This window comes from Geotrypetes seraphini, chromosome 11, assembly GCF_902459505.1.
Source record: "Geotrypetes seraphini chromosome 11, aGeoSer1.1, whole genome shotgun sequence".
Taxonomy (NCBI): Eukaryota; Metazoa; Chordata; class Amphibia; order Gymnophiona; family Dermophiidae; genus Geotrypetes; species Geotrypetes seraphini.
This window is the reverse complement of record NC_047094.1, coordinates 136,818,569-136,835,147: the sequence shown is the minus strand read 5'-3', so window position 1 is coordinate 136,835,147 and position 16,579 is coordinate 136,818,569. Positions and strand designations below refer to the sequence as shown.

At 47.1% G+C, this 16,579-nt stretch overlaps 1 protein-coding gene across 3 annotated transcripts in view; it reads left to right on the top strand.

The window, feature by feature from the left end:
* Nucleotides 1–466: 466 nt before the first annotated feature.
* TP53INP2 (tumor protein p53 inducible nuclear protein 2) overlaps nt 467–16,579 on the top strand; it is a 57,986-nt gene continuing 41,873 nt past the window's right edge. For 2 of the 3 annotated variants that reach the window (XM_033962856.1, XM_033962853.1), the window contains exons 1-2: nt 467–692; nt 7,992–8,035. The gene's annotated coding sequence lies outside the window, so the exon portion shown is untranslated. The remainder of the gene's footprint in view (nt 693–7,991; nt 8,036–16,579) is intronic. The other variant, XM_033962855.1, reaches the window with a different exon arrangement.

Here is a 16,579-nt window from a genome sequence, read left to right as displayed (position 1 = left end):
CATTCCCTCAGGTTCCCCCCCCCCCCCAATTCTTAGCTAATAATTGTGTTCAGCCTTTTCTTCCGGGAACTTGTCCAAATCTAGCTCTATCACCCAGCAACAAACTTGTATTAACGCAACTCTTTCGTGCATCTGGCGTGCAAGTTAAGCATTTTAAAGCATATTCCGAACGATCCGGGTTTTGCTCCCCAAAACTGCTTTGGAAAACCAGAACTTCCGGACGGGGTTTAAAGAAATCAATTCCACTCCCGAAACCCAAACCCACCAAGGCCAGAGACCAGACGCCATGCCCCCCCCCAACAAACCAGGGACGCAGCAAGCCAAGAGCGCCCCGAATCACGTGCAGCCGCGCCACGCCCGACTCGAGCCGGCCTCCGCTTTGATAGGTAGCTAGCGATCGTTGCGTCACGGAAGGCGGGGCTTTCCATTGTGACGCCGCAATCAGCTGTTTGAGCGTTCTAAATTCTGATCCGAGATCAGCTGGGGAGCAGCAATAACGAAAATCATCTCCGAGCGGGTGAGATCGGATCGGGTCGGGGAGGGGCTGACCGGAGGGCGGCCAAATGCAGTTCTGGACGGTGCAAAGGAAGGAAAACCTCTTCGGGTTCTAACTACCTCGCGGGCTTTGCCTAAAACTGTGCTTTAAGATACTCCTTTTATATGTTTACAAAGAATCGACACGAAAAAAACAGGTAGGTTAATGAGTGGGGTTTCTAATCGTCTTTGGGCCTGTGAACATTCCCAGAAGCAGGAAGAGTCCTTTAGTCCCTTTCAATAGTAGATCATCTCGATTAACAGTAAGTAAAAACCTGACCTGGCCTTGGAAACGACATAACCCCCCCCCCCCCCCCAGCAGGCTTTTTGATGTTATTGTTGGGGAGCTACATCCTTATTGACTGGCTTGGGAGAGTAAAAGTGTTATGTTTTTCTGGGGGGGGGGGGGGAGAAAATGAACGTGGTGTTGGTTGCAAACCTAAATGCATTTTTTCCCTTCCTGAGGATAAGACGCATTTCTGACGGTAGAGTTTTCCTTGTTATTAGTTGATATATAATAATACCTCACTAATCGCGGTGTGTCCGATTGTAATCGGTGGAAAGCTATTCGATTCTGGACCGGTTTGGGTGATAAACGCTTAAAAGCCAAACCTAACGGGCCCCAGCCCGATCCTGGAATGTGTCTTGGAAACCTCGGCCCTTCTATGGCAATTGGCTCCCCCCTGCCCAGCCTTTTCCTTTTGACACGAGCTCGGCTTGGCTAAGCCGGGCCTTTGCTGCAGCTCTTGTTCTTCACGGGATTAAGATTAAAGCCCGAGCTCTGCTTTGGTTGGCTTGCCGCGCTGTCATTTGCATATGACATTGAGACGTCACCCGGGCCGGCCTTCCCTCGCGAGCTGTCCTCTGCTGACCTCGGTTTTGGAGCTCAGGCTGCAAGATGCAAGGGTCGGAGCTAATAGTGGCTGCATTTATTAGGCAAAGCAAAAATGTTTTCAAAAATTCCAACCCAAACTTTGAAATGCCTCTAATAAACAGGGCTGCAGGAAATTAGTTCATCTCAATTCACTTTTGTATAGGAATCACTATGTGTTTGAGATGAACTAATTTCCTGCAGCCCTGTTTATTAGAGGCAATTATTCTGCAAAGCAGATTCTGTTAGCCCAGGAAACAAAATGGGGAGAAACCCAGATGTGAAATGAGGGACTTCACCTTCCTCCTTTTCAAGCACGTTTGACTGAAAGAATGATGGAGTAAGGGACCATCCAGTGGTTTAGCTGTGGAGGGGGGGCTGGATGGATTGCACTTTCTTCCCACACAAAGCTCCGATGCTCCATAAGGGCGAAGGAGCCCATTGAACAAGTAGTTCTTTGTGTTTGGGATTTGCTTGTTCTGCTTATGAGACTCCAGCTTCTCGGCCACATGACCACAACTGTTAAAAATGCAAGTTTGGGTGTTAAGATAAACATCAAAACATGTAAAATGTTACAAGAGCAGAAAAAAAAAAGGCAGATACCGTTTTGCAGTAGGTCACAGGTCCTTTATATTCTGTAAGTACGGAGCAGATTACACTTATAATTAACATAAGAATTGCCAAACTGGGACAGACCAAAGGGGTCCTGTTTCCAAAAGTGGTCAACCTAGATCCCAAGTAGTAAAGCTGATTTTGTGCTGCGTATCCAAGGAATAAGCAAGTCATCTCAATAATGGCCTATGGACGTCTCTTTCAGGAAATTAGCCAAACCTTTTTTAGACCCCGCTAAACTAACTGATTTCACCACATTCTCTGGCAATGAATTGCGGAGCTTAATTTCACATTGTGTGAAGAAGTATTTTCTCCAATTTGTTTTAATTCAAAACTTACAAGCAGAATCACTAAGTAAATAAACCCCTCAAAATCAATTCGCCTTAATGTAGTATAAAGCCTATGGCCTGGCCACCCTGAATAGGCCCCGCTCTTACTATCGGAAGCTAAGCAGGGTTGGGCCTGGCTTGTACCTGGATAGGAATACCAGGCGCTGTAGGCTGAGGGGCCCCACACTGCGCGGAAGGAGGCAACGGCGAACCACTCTCGTACTCTTGCCTTGAAACACCACAGGGTGAATTCCTCACTGTGCGTGTTGCCCACGAGCCGGTGATCAGCTCAGTGGCAACCTTGCAAGGTAATATAATGGTCTTCCACTCCCCACCTGCGTCTCTCTCCACCCATCTGCTATTTCTCCTTTTTCTTTTATCCGTCTACTTACATACGTATTTGCAGAAGTGGCCCCTGGAGGATGCAGAGAGATGTGGGGTCTTATTTACATATACAGAAAACAGCAGCTTATGTTAACTCTTCTTTTTCAGTCTCTCTGTCATAAAATCTTTTCCCCAGCTCTTCTGCTGTAACCAGCTGAAATTGGCCCTGGGGCAAAGATGTTTGAATCTGCCCCTCTCCATGTTTGCATTCCTTCTCTCCCCCCCCCCCTCCCTCAACACCTACAGGCTTCAAAGGTCTACAGCTGCCTGCCTGTGTCCTTCCTTCTCCACTCAGGCCCCAACCTGCTAATGCCATGTACACTCCCAGCCCTCCTCCTTTCCCTATTTATTTGGGTACACTTATCGTCCACTAATCCAGTTAAAACATTCCCTTGGGGAATTACAGCTTTAAGGGAAACATGCTTGAGTACCTGAATAAATTCATGTAAACCGTTCTAAGCTCCCCTGGGAGAATGGTATAGAAAATTGAATATATAAATACAAAATAAAAAGCAGCAAATTTTTGCTTCTTCCTCTATATCCATCCCCCAGGCACACTGCCATAAAATCCTCTGGGGCTGTGATGAATGCCCCCCCCCCACCCCCTGTGGGCTAGGACAAGTGAGGCTAACTACATAGCTGCACCTTCTACTAAAGCCATCCAGAAGACGGAACTGCCTTCTCTTTTGCTTGGCCACCACTGGGTTCAGAGTTGCTGTTTTTCCTGCACACAACGAGGCCCATGGGACAACTTCATTCTGTCCTCCTCTGGCGATAACTGAGCCCACAGCTGTCTTTCCCATCCCCCCCCCATCCTCTACATAGAACTTTCCATCAATGAATCACTGTTCGCCTTTCTCTGACTCAGTTACTTGGCTTGTTTGGATTTGGTTCACACCTTTTTAGTAGCTCAAGGTGAGTTACATTCAGCTGCAGTTGGTATTTTTCTTGTCCTTGAGGCTATAGAGGGTTAAGTGATTTGGTCAAGGTCACAAGGAGAGTCAGTGGGATTTCAACCTTGGCTTCCCGCCCACTACTTTAACTTTTAGGCTACATTTATAATTGAAGGCGGAAAACATTTAAATCACTGTATTGAATGGACTTTTTAATCTTTTAATTTTTGGTGGCAGTACTAAGTCCCAAAATACCAGTTTTATGTGTGATGCAGTGGTTAAAGTTACAGTCTCAGCACCCTGAGGTTGTGGGTTCAAATCCACACTGCTCCTTATGACCCTGGGCAAGTCATTTAATCCCCCCCCCCAATTGCCCCAGGTACATTGCTTGAGTACCTGAATGTAAAACGTTCTGAGCTCCCTTGGGAGAACAGGATATGCCATTGTTGTTAATAAGTACCCGTATATAATGGTATATTTACTGTATATATTTTAAGCAAGCAATCTCACGGTTATTAGCGGTATATAAGAATTAAATTAAATTAAACTATCCTGCCAAATCCTCGCACAACTCATTTCTAGGCAGGTTAGAATCGTAATTTTTTTTTTTTTTTTTACATTACATTAATGACTTCTATTCCGCCTGTACCTTGCAGTTCTAAGCGGATTACATCAAAACGATAGCTGGACGTTTTCAGGAAGAGGAATACAATTAAAGGCGTTAGGTCTGGAGAACTTAGAGGAGACATGATAGAAACCTTCAAGATCATGAAGGGCATAGAAAGAGTAGACAGGGACAGATTTTTCAAATTATGGGGAACCACAAGTACAAGGGGGCACTCAGAGAAATTGAGAGGGGAAAGGTTTAGAACAAACGCCAGGAAGTTCTTTTTCACCCAGAGGGTGGTGGATACATGGAACGCGCTACCGGAGGATGTGATAAGCAGGAGCACGCTATAGGGCTTCAAAGAGGGTCTGGACAGGTACCTGGAGGACAAAGGGATTGAGGGGTACAGATAGGAGTAGAGGTAGGTTATAGGGATAGGTTTAGAGGCAGTTACAAAATTAGTCAGAGACCACTGTTCAGGCAGTGGACCTGATGGGCCGCCGCGGGAGCGGACCGCTGGGCAGGATGGACCTCTGGTCTGCCCCAGCGGAGGTAACTTCTTATGTTCTTATGTCTAAAACAATTTTGAAGGGAGGATACTAAGAGAGGGGAAAAGAATGGGGGGTTAGAAAATTAGGATGAATTTCTTGAATAGTAGGGTTTTGATTTCTTTGCGGAAAGCCTTGAGGTCAGTTGATGCTGTCAGTAGGTTGGTGATGGAGGGGTCCAATTTAGCTGCATGTGTTGCAAGTAAGTTGTCATACATCTTTTTGCGTTTAGTTCCTTTAAAAGGGGGGAAGGAGAAAGGGGATTGGGTTCTCCTCTGTCTGGTTGAGAGGTTCCTGTTTAGACGGTTGTTTAGGTGGGTGGGTGCCGTTCCGTTTAAGGTTTTGAATAACATGCAGTATAGTTTGAATTGGATGTGGGCTTGTATTGGAAGCCAGTGTGAGTCTAGGAAGGCGTTGGTGATGTGGTCAAATTTTCCAAGGGAACTGTAAAACCGCTTTCATTGTAATCGCATATTGGATCCCATCCTTTTCCTTATAAAATGAAGGTGGGCAATGCGCTCAGCTGTGGAAATTACTGGAGTACAGTAAAAGGACCCTTACGTTATGTTTATGCAGTTGTTGGACTTCCATTCCTAGGTGCGCAGTTGCATACCATGCATAGAATTAGTGGGAATGCGCTCGGACCTGTTGCTTGTGCCAGCCTGGTTCTCTGAATCACTTCCAGGTCATGGGGCCAGGAAGTGATGTTAGAGGGAAATCCAACGCTGGCCCGAGGAGCATGCTGGAGAAAAGCCACTCGTGCTGGTGAAGATTTAGAGGTCCGGGGGAGGGAGTGGGGGAGAGCGCGAACATGTTTTATCAAGGCCACTCATCCCTTAAAGAAGCTTAGTGCCACTCCAGTAGACCACTGTATCCATTATCATAACTTAAGCTTGGCACTTAACTGAATCGGTGCCAACTCCATCCCTGGATCGCCCCCAAAAGCTTCCTATGACTTGAAACCTACGTACTGTATCTGAGTTCTTGACCTATACCATACGTACCCAATGGGGTCCTTAGATCTCTGCAGGAATTTTTAATGGTGATTTCTCAATCAAAAGGTGTACAATATGAAATAAAACCAAAGAAATTGACCCAATTACTCCACAGTAGAGAAATATCTGAGCAAAACAAAAGACTCTGTGGAGAGTTGATGTTCCTGAATTGGACTTTATTATTAATTCTCCTTGATAATCCACAGTAAAATCTAAAAGCATATAGGGCCCAATCCACGGGTCTGTGTTTCAACAAAGATATCTTCCTCCAAAAAGAAAAACCCGTGGATCATATACTGATCCATTTTCTGCGCAGAGCTCCTGTCACCAAGTGGCTCGTAAAACCAAAAGAGTCTTTTGTTTTGGTACAATATGAGATGACACTGGGAAAGGTGTTTATTTTTGACTGGTCTCAAGAGCAGCTCGCAGAAGCAAATTTTAAAAAAGTTTAAAATTAGGCTAAAAGCCTTTTTTTTTTTTTTGTCAGGCCTTTTAATGTACTTGATGAGGTGGAAGTAAAGATCTACTGTTGTAGTCTGTAATCGATAAAGACAAAAATCTTTCTAGGAGTGTGTTATTATAAATGAAAGAGTTAAGTCTTTTTTAATATTTAAAAATGGAGTTATTTTCAAATGAATGCTTTGTTTTGGGGTTTGTTTGTTTTTTTAAATTAACTGCCTTGTTCTGAATAAATTAGGTGGTATATAAAATTTGAATAAACATAAAAATCGCCAGCAATGGCTTTAGCACTTAGTGCTGATACTCAATGACATTAACTGGTTAAGTGCCACTGCCCACAGTGGTCCCCAACCTTTTTGACACCAAGGACTGCTGTTATAGAAGCAAATTTTTCCAAGAACTGGTGGGTGGGGGTGGGTTCGTAGGGCAGTTTTATACACTATACATTACATTTCTAGCAAAAAAGAAATAGAAATTTCTACCTTTTGTTTCTGCTTTCCTCATCTTCTTGTCATTCTCTTCCTTCTATCCACTGTCTGCCTTCTCTCTGCCTCTTCCATATGGCATCTGCTTTATTTCTATGCCTCTACCAGAAACTGTCTCTCCGTCCACTCCCACCCTCAATTAGTCTGGCACCTATCTTCTTCCCTCCGGAAGCTCCCCCCATGGTCTGACATCTGTCTTCTTCCCGTCCATCTCACTCCCTCCCCCAGGTGGTTTTTAGCATTTCTCTCCTCCTTTCCTCCCTTCAGATCTGGTATCTGTCTCCTCTCCCTTCCCCAATGCTCCAGTATCTCTCCTTTCCCTTCCTTTTTTTCAGCTCTTCCTTCTCAATTTGTTTTCTACCTCTTGTCTATTTACTTTCCAGTCCTCATTTTCCCTTTCATTGTGTCTACCTATAGCTTGCCAACCCCTTTCGCTCACCCCTTCCAGTATCTCACTAAATCTATCCTCTTCCCCAATCCAGCATGTGCTCTTTATCCCCTCCTTCCATCCAGTATGTGCTCGCTCTCTCCTCTCCACTTCCTTCCAGAGTCTGCTCGCCTCTCTATCCTCTCCCATCCAGTGTCTGTTCCCCTCTCTCTCCCCTTCCACTTTCAACGTCTGCTCCCCTTTCTCTCCTCCTCACTTCCTTCTACTGTCTGCTCCCTCTCTCTCCACTTTCAGCTTCTGTTCCCCTCACTCTCTCCCCTCCCTTCTAGTGTCTGCTTCCTCTCTCTCCACTTTCAGCGTCTGTTCCCCTCACTCTCTCCCCTCCCTTCTAATGCCTGCTCCCTCTCTCTCTCTCTCCACTTCTCTTTAGAGTCTGCTCTCCCCTTTCAGCGTCTGTTACCCTTCCCCCGCTCCCTCCACTTCCCTTCAGCGCCACTGACCCTCTTCCCCTGGTGGGCCATCTCCCTCCCTTCCCCTCAAGTTCGCGGACGCTCCAGAGTTTTCCGTTTCGGATGTGGTAACATTTTCGCAAGTCCCGCACAGGCGACTGCCTCCACAGCTTCTCTTCCAACGCAAGCCACCCAGGCAGAAACAGGAAGTGCATCAGAGGAGAAGCTCTGGAGGCAGTCATGCGCGTGGGGGACTTGCGAAAATGTTGGCGCATCCGGAATCTCAGAAACAGAAAAGTGTGGAGCACGCACGAAGTTGAGGGGAAGGAAACTATGGAGATGGTGGTTGGGGACCTCTGCTGCAAAGCCTAGCTTTCCGTTTTGGCACAGTCTCTAATTTGCATAGAGAGCTCAAAGCTGTTTTCCTCTTTTTTCAGCAGGATGCGGAATCTCGGGATGGAGGCAGCGAAGACGATTCAAGGTGGGTTGGGCTTGCCTTTCTTTGCATCCTCCTGTGCTAAAGTGTGTTCATGAAGAAGGCATCCAACAGGCTCTTAAGAAATCTGACATAACAAATAATAGCAACATCCCAGACTCTCCAAGAACAGGTCCTGGAATCTCCAAATAGTAACAAAATTCCATGCTAGTGATCCCAGGCCAAGTAGTGGCTTCCCCCATGCCTGTTTTTCCTCCAGGAACTTCTCCAAACCTTTTTTTTCTTTTTAACTCATCTGTGTTACCTACTGTTAAGTTACATTATGGTTGGTGACAGCTTTTAATTTATCTGAGTCGCTGCTGGTAAAGTACAAAATAAATTGCAACTTTTTGCATGGCATCCAGAAAGGTCTGTGCAGTACTTAGAGCAGTGGTTCTCAATCTTATCCTAGGGGACCCCCAACCAGTTGGGTTTTCAGGATATCCCTAATGAATATGCATGAGAGAGGTTTGCATGTAATGGAGGAGACAGGCATGCAAATGTATCTTATGCATATTTATTAGGGATATCTCAAAAACCCATTTAGCTGGGGGTCCCCCAGGACAGGGTTGAGAACCACTGGCTTAGAGCTTAGTAAGCATGCCCCTGTAGACCAAATCTTCTAGCCCAGAGGTGTGAAAGTCCCTCCTCGAGGGCCGCAATCCAGTCGGGTTGTCAGGATTTCCCCAATGAATATGCATAAGATCTATTTGCATGCACTGCTTTCATTGTATGCTAACAGACCTCATGCATATTCATTGGGGAAATCCTGAAAAGTCCCTCGAGGAGGGACTTTGACACCCCTGTGCCCCTTGATAAGGAGCACACAAAACCTGTCTTCGTATTGAGCATAAGAAAAACGTGAAGAAGCACCAGCAGTAGATGGATAATAGATGGACAGACTGGATAGGCCATATGGTCTTTATCTGCCTTCATTTTTCTGTGTGTTCTATAATTCTAAGGTCTAACTTAGGCATGCAGGTGTGTCACCCCTCCCCTCCCTTAATAATGCAACATGAGAGGGCCATAACTTTTGTGAACCCCCCCACGAGCCATTATATAGTAACTGACCTGTTCATGGTTCTTCCCCTCCCCCCTATGAAGAGAGAGCAAGAGATCTATGAACTAACCCTCAGCTCCAGCGTAAACCTCTATGCTGTGTAATTGCCCCTCTTCAAATCCCTCCACTGCTGGCAACACCCTTCTGCACTGCCAAGAAGACTTCTGAATGAGCTCCCTTCTTGAGTTCACCAGAATTTCCTCTCCCACTGTGATGAGTAACTACCAGGCAACAGAAATGTAGCATCATGACTCGTGACCCAAGCCTACAATTTTATATTTTTTTATTTGAAAATCTTTGTATTGAATTCAAAGAAAATTACAACTTCCAACCAGAACAGTAAAGCCATACCCAAACCCCCCATCCCTACAGAATCCCTCTACCTTGTGAAGCTACAATAATAACAATAACTTTATTTTTGTATACCGCCATACCCAGGGAGTTCTAGGCGGTTCACATTTGTTAGTCAAGTTACAAGTGGTTCATTACAATTGAACAGAGTTGCAAGCAACGAAGTAGTTGAGGTTGGGTAGAGAGGGAAGGAGTAGGTCAAGGAGGGGGAATAAGGGGAATGTAAGTTGGGTGAGTACAGAAGAGGGGGAGTTGTAGGTTTTGGTTCGTTGAGGGGGCGATTAAGAGTACCGTATTTTCGCGGATATAACGCGCGCGTTATACGCGTTTTTACCTACCGCGCATACCCCTCGCGCGTTATATGCCTGAGCGCGGTATACAAAAGTTTTTAAACATAGTTCCCACCCCGCCCGACGCCCGATTCACCCCCCCAGCAGGACCGCTCGCACCCCCACCCCGAACGACCGCTCGCACGCGCTCCCACCCGCACCCGCATCCACGATCGGAGCAAGAGGGAGCCCAAGCCCTCTTGCCCGGCCGACTCCCCGATGTCCGATACATCCCCCCCCCGGCAGGACCACTCGCACCCCCACCCCGAAGGACCGCCGACTTCCCGACAATATCGGGCCAGAAGGGAGCCCAAACCCTCCTGGCCACGGCGACCCCCTAACCCCACCCCGCACTACATTACGGGCAGGAGGGATCCCAGGCCCTCCTGCCCTCGACGCAAACCCCCCTCCCCCCCAACGACCGCCACCCCCAAGAACCTCCGACCGCCCCCCCAGCCGACCCGCGACCCCCCTGGCCGACCCCCACCCCCCTTCCCCGTACCTTTGGTAGTTGGCCGGACAGACGGGAGCCAAACCCGCCTGTCCGGCAGGCAGCCAACGAAGGAATGAGGCCGGATTGGCCCATCCGTCCTAAAGCTCCGCCTACTGGTGGGGCCTAAGGCGCGTGGGCCAATCAGAATAGGCCCTGGAGCCTTAGGTCCCACCTGGGGGCGCGGCCTGAGACACATGGGCCCAACCCGACCATGTGTCTCAGGCCGCGCCCCCAGGTGGGACCTAAGGCTCCAGGGCCTATTCTGATTGGCCCACGCGCCTTAGGCCCCACCAGTAGGCGGAGCTTTAGGACGGATGGGCCAATCCGGCCTCATTCCTTCGTTGGCTGCCTGCCGGACAGGCGGGTTTGGCTCCCGTCTGTCCGGCCAACTACCAAAGGTACGGGGAAGGGGGGTGGGGGGTCGTGGGGGTCGGCCAGGGGGGTCGCGGGTCGGCTGGGGGGGCGGGCGGAGGTTCTTGGGGGGGGCGGTCGTTGGGGGGGGGAGGGGGGTTTGCATCGAGGGCAGGAGGGCCTGGGATCCCTCCTGCCCGTAATGTAGTGCGGGGTGGGGTTAGGGGGTCGCCGTGGCCAGGAGGGTTTGGGCTCCCTTCTGGCCCAACTACACAAAGGTACGGGGAAGGCGGGTGGGGGTGTCGTGGGGGTCGGCCAGGGGGGTCGCGGGTCGGCTGGGGGACGGGCGGAGGTTCTTGGGGGGGGGGGGCGGTCATTGGGGGGAGGGGGTTTGCGTCGAGGGCAGGAGGGCCTGGGATCCCTCCTGCCCGTAATGTAGTGCGGGGGGGGGTTAGGGGGTCGCCGTGGCCAGGAGGGTTTGGGCTCCCTCCTGGCCCGATATTGTTGGGGAGTCGGCGGTCCTTCGGGGTGAGGGTGCGAGTGGTCCTGCCGGGGGGGGGGGATGTATCGGACGTCGGGGGGGGCATCAGGCTTTCAGGATGGGGACAGACCTTCAAGGGGGGACAGGACTTCAAGGGAGGACAGTGCACGGAAAGTCAGGGGGGGTGAACGGAGAGTCGGGACAGCGCACGGAAAGTCAGGGCAGTGCACGGAAGTCAGGGGGGGTGAACGGAGAGTCGGGACAGCGCACGGAAAGTCAGGGCGGGCGAAAGGAGCGTCGGGCATCATGCGCGGTATACCCGTGAGTGCGGTATACAAAAGTTTTTGTACATGTCATCATGATTTCTGCGCGCTATACCCGTGTGCGCGTTTTACACAGGTGCGCGTTATATCCGCGAAAATACGGTAGTTTCCATTGAATAGATGAGTTTTAAGTAATTTTCTAAATCCGAGGTAGGTGGGGGCCTCGAGGACCATTTGGGCTAGCTAGCCATGTGTTCAATTTGGCGGCCTGGAAGGCGAAGGTTTTGTCAAGGAATCTTTTGGAGTGACATAGTTTTAGTGAGGGGAAGGCGAACAGATGAATTCTGTGGGAGTGCCAAGCCTACAATTTTTAGGCAGGTAGGTGAGTGATAAGGCTGGCCAGACGGTGAGGAAAGTCACCCACAGTTTCCCTTGCCTGAATTCATACTTGCATCGATGCTCCCTCATCCCCCTGTCTCCATGCTTTGCCCGTACCCCTTCTGCTGCCATCTTAAAGGCTCCCTTGAGGTTTCCCCTTGGCCATGTTAATTCCAGCTGGCCAGTCTCCCCTTTTCTTGGCTGTAAGAAGTAACTAATGTGAATTTATAAGACCACAGTACCTGTAGATGTCCATAAAGTATAAGCCTAGGTGGGTGGGTTTGTTTAATCTGTGTGCGATTGGTTAAGTTCAAATGCCTAAAGCTAAGCTGTGACTCTCTGGAGTCCAATTCCATGTGTTTCTGAATCGGTTGAAGACCAAAAACACGTTGGGATTATATTCAATAAGAAGGTCATTGGTGTTGAGAAGCCTCGACTTGGTTAACAGTGGTGAAGCTCTGCCTTCTGATTTCACATTGAACTGGGGCCCCTAGTTTCTGCTGACTGGCTTCTTTTTCCAGCAACCTGGAACTTCCTGTCGACAGGGCTGCAGTTCCCAATTTAGAGGATGATGCAGGACAAATTTTCCCTGTCCCTGCCCCTGCCCCATTCCTGCAAGCTCTGTTTTCACAAGCTCCAAACACTTTAAAATCATACGTTTTCAAGGCTTCTGTGGTTAACATAGTACATTTTGGCAGATAAACCCATCAAATCTGCCCAGCAAGGTGGCCAGCATTGTATCTGGTACTCTGCAGCTTCCATGTCTTCACGATTGACCACTGGCCGTTGGCGACCTGCCATCTTGACAACCTCATATAGGCAGTTTGTGATGCAATGTTGGAACATAATATCCCAATACTATTCCTTTCAACCGAAAGAATATCTTCCTCTCCCCCACTGCTAACTTGCTTCAGTTATCCACTAATATCAAATTTATGATTCTACCCCCCCAAAGGTAATCTAAAGAAATAAAGGAAATAAGATGATACCTTTTTTTTTATTAGACTAAATGCATTTTATGATGAACTTTCGAAGGTAATTCTTCTTCTTCAGATCAGAAATAAGTAAATGTTGACAGATATCGGTATATATGAAGAAAACATAAAAGCGTTTTAGGGATAGGAAGGGGGGGGGGGTGGGCAGGAGACAGAGAGGTGGCAGAGCGGTTATAAATGTTTTTGTAGTGGGAAAGAAAGCCCAGATCTCTTAAGTCCTGTCTGGTAGATGTCAAAATTAGCCCCCAGAGAGATACACTGCACCTGAAATCATCACAATCGGAGCTCTAGAATGTTGCTACTTAGGATGTTAAAGTGTTTGAGGCTTGTGCAGATGAGGATAGAGCTTGCAGGGATAGGAAAAGAACTCGCGGGGGCAGGAAAATGAGTCCGTACGGTGACGGAGATAAATTTGTCTGAGTGTGAATACTTTAATTCTTAGTTCTCCCTGGCAATTTTGGGGCACAGATTGTAGAAAGCCTGCCTTGCATTCGTCTTGCTTCCCAACTTCTAGAGCCAACTCGAGCTATGATGTAATTTAATTGATTTATGTTTAAATTCGATTCCGCCCTTTTTCTGTATAGTGATCCTTTTGTGAGACAATCACTCTGTACTGACTCGGGGAGAAGCAATGATCTCCCACCAGTCTATTAAGGCACAAGTGACCCTTCCCGCGCTAACCATCCCTTGAGCTACCTCAAAGAAAATCACGGAACAAAGGGTTCTGATTCTGTCGGGGCTCGGTGGGATATGGATGGCTGCAGATTGATGACATCATCTTTGGAAAATACATGTTTTCCCTCATCTGCCTCTCTCTTAATATTCTAAAGCACATGTGTATGGTAGGGTTGGTGGCATGGGGGAGGGGAGAGGGAGATTCTGTTGTGCTAGACCATTAGCGGAGCCGTATCTGGTTAACGAATGATGGCTGGAGTAGAAAATAATAATTAAAGGGTGGAACAAGTGGAAAAAATGATCTCGACATCTGAGAAGGGTAAAACCAGTGTACACATTGCGTTCGGTTTCCACATCTTTTTGATGTTTGGAGGCAAATGACAACATACAAAGGATGATTTTACACTTTGAAAGTAATCTCCTCCCACCCTTGATCCTGCTTCCTTTTCTTGCAGAGGGTGGAACAGTGTAATTTTTCTTTTGACTAACGTTGCTCTGTTGCAATGCTAAATTAACTTTTCTCCGTGGCTGTGTCAGCCATTTCTTACTGGGACATTCCAGGAAGACACATCGGTGCTGTTTCAAGGACCTCTGAGCACTCCACACTCTTGTTTACTTTCTGAAGAGGGATGGACAGCATTCCTTGGGCACAGGCGTGGTTTGACTGCTTAATTTAAGGCAGTCATCCCTTCCTCCTTGGCCGCTGCTGCCCACCATTTCTCACCCAAAAGCTTTCATCTAGACCTATCCAATCATGAAGCTGCCTCTTATCACCCTGGCACCCTAAAAGCATGGCGAGGACTGGCCTAAAGAGTATCCAAGGGTCAGACACGACTGAATGGACAGTAATAGTATCTGTGAAATTAGGATAAATTCAGTAGTTCAAATTGTAACCTGTTAACTGTATTTTATGTATGTTTAACCTGTAACCCGTTCTGAGCTCTTTAGGGAAAACGGGATAGAAACTAGTTAAATAGTGTCCTTAGCAGTTCTTCAATGCCTTCTGGTGCTGGTTTTCTTGCTTAAACATCAGGGCTGCAGGTGGCAGAATATATTGAGACATGTTCCTTACGTCCAACCAATTGGAAACGAATCTCTCTTTAATGGATATCCATAATACAGATGAATCCCATAATGGGATGTAACTTGGACAGGTTAGATGATCTCGGAGGCTTTATCTGTTCAATTCATGAAAGTAGTATTGGTAGCATTATCATCTCTGAAGATGTAGAAATCATGGTCTATAAGCAAGTTATCGATTATATCTTTTTATTGGATTAACTCAATATGTCAGTGAATAGCTTTTGAAACCTACAGTACTTTTCACCAGGGAGCTTAAAGCCAGTCCCTAAATTGATGTACTAGTGAGGTCCCTAAATTGATGTACTAGTGAGGTCCCTAAGTTGACGTACTAGTGAGGTCCCTAAGCCAGTCCCTAAGTTGACGTACTAGTGAGGTCCCTAAGTTGACGTACTAATGAGGTCCCTAAGCCAGTCTCTAAGTTGACGTACTAGTGAGGTCCCTAAGTTGACGTACTAATGAGGTCCCTAAGCCAGTCTCTAAGTTGACGTACTAGTGAGGTCTCTACGTTGACGTACTAGTGAGGTCCCTAAGTTGACGTACTAATGAGGTCCCTAAGCCAGTCTCTAAGTTGACGTACTAGTGAGGTCTCTACGTTGACGTACTAGTGAGGTCTCTACGTTGACGTACTAGTGAGGTCCCTAAGTTGACGTACTAGTGAGGTCCCTAAGCCAGTCTCTAAGTTGACGTACTAGTGAAGTCATCTAATTATTTGCCAGCCTAATTCACATGGGTAGAATTCCATTCCAGTACACACGGTATAGACAAACATGTAATTCTTAGACCAGGATGATCATGAAGGCATGATACGAGTTTTTTAGGAAAACCCTTGTAGACTTACCAGTGGGGATTGGTCTGGGAGAGTTTCCTCAGAAAGGTAAGCAGGAAGCAAGCTTTTGCTACGAACACCCTGTACCACTTAGAAACCCTTGTTGCTTTCCAGGGTTGGAAGACTGATTGTACTCCACTGCTATTCGCTCTTTTTCTCTGAGGGCAAAATAATCGCCTTTTCTAAGAAATGTGAGTATGGTGGGAACTTAACAGAAAAGTGGTGGTTGGATGAATTTGCCCCTAGTTCAAGAATCGGGGATGAGAATACACCTCTGCGTCATTTGCTAATTGTGGATTAAGATTCAGATCATTTTCAGGGAATTTAAGAATTATGTAAGTTTATTGCATGGGAAGTGCCTGGTGTGCAGAAGCTGGCATGTGTAAAACGAGACTTCAGTGCCAGCATCTGTGAACTGTCTCAGTGCTAACTTCAGAAATGTCGCTTTCTAAGCTGGGTTCGGAAACCAGTCCGATTTTCAGACTGTCCCTTATAAATGTGCTTGAAGGAGACTTGACTGGACTGTTTCTACTGTTTGCAAAGCTCATCGGATGAGGCAGTGAAAAAGATTAGGTCCCAATTCCTGCCCCATACTTTCTCTGTCTCTGTCATTTGGAAGTCAGGTACCTGGGGACATATCTTAAAGACCAGAAATCATCTTCCAAAACATGTCCAAATTTTATTATGAGTTTCACATCTTTTATATGAATCAGGTTTGTCAGCATGTGATGTAAACACAAACCATATATGGACACAGGTCACATGAAACTTTAAAGACATCAGCATTTTTTCTATCTGGAGACTGAAGTCCACAGAGGGTCAGAAAAAGCCTTAACCAGCAGAGCTTCTAATCTAAATCTGTCTGTAAATATGGCTTAACAAAACAATTGAATTCACTTCACAACATCTCTGTTTAAACATACATGTCCTTGTAGTATTTTCAAAAAGGGAAAGACAAACAGGGTCTGGTTTTTACAGCTTGAAAACAAAGCCTAAGGACTTGATACGTGTCCCTTCAGGCAGTACTGTAGAAGCAGCTTGAGGGATACAGATATGATCCGTTCATTTGATTTGATGTGTTTCCTCTTTGTAGCGTTTACTTCCTGCATCTTGGAAGCCTCTGTTGCCTTCAAGTTAGAGGGGCATCTTTTCCTCCCCCCCATCCCTACAGTGAGCCAGACTTTGCCAGGATGGTGGAAGAACTGTGCAGAGTAACTGAAATAGTTGGGTATTATTAAGAAGGATATTACGACCAGAACGTGAGA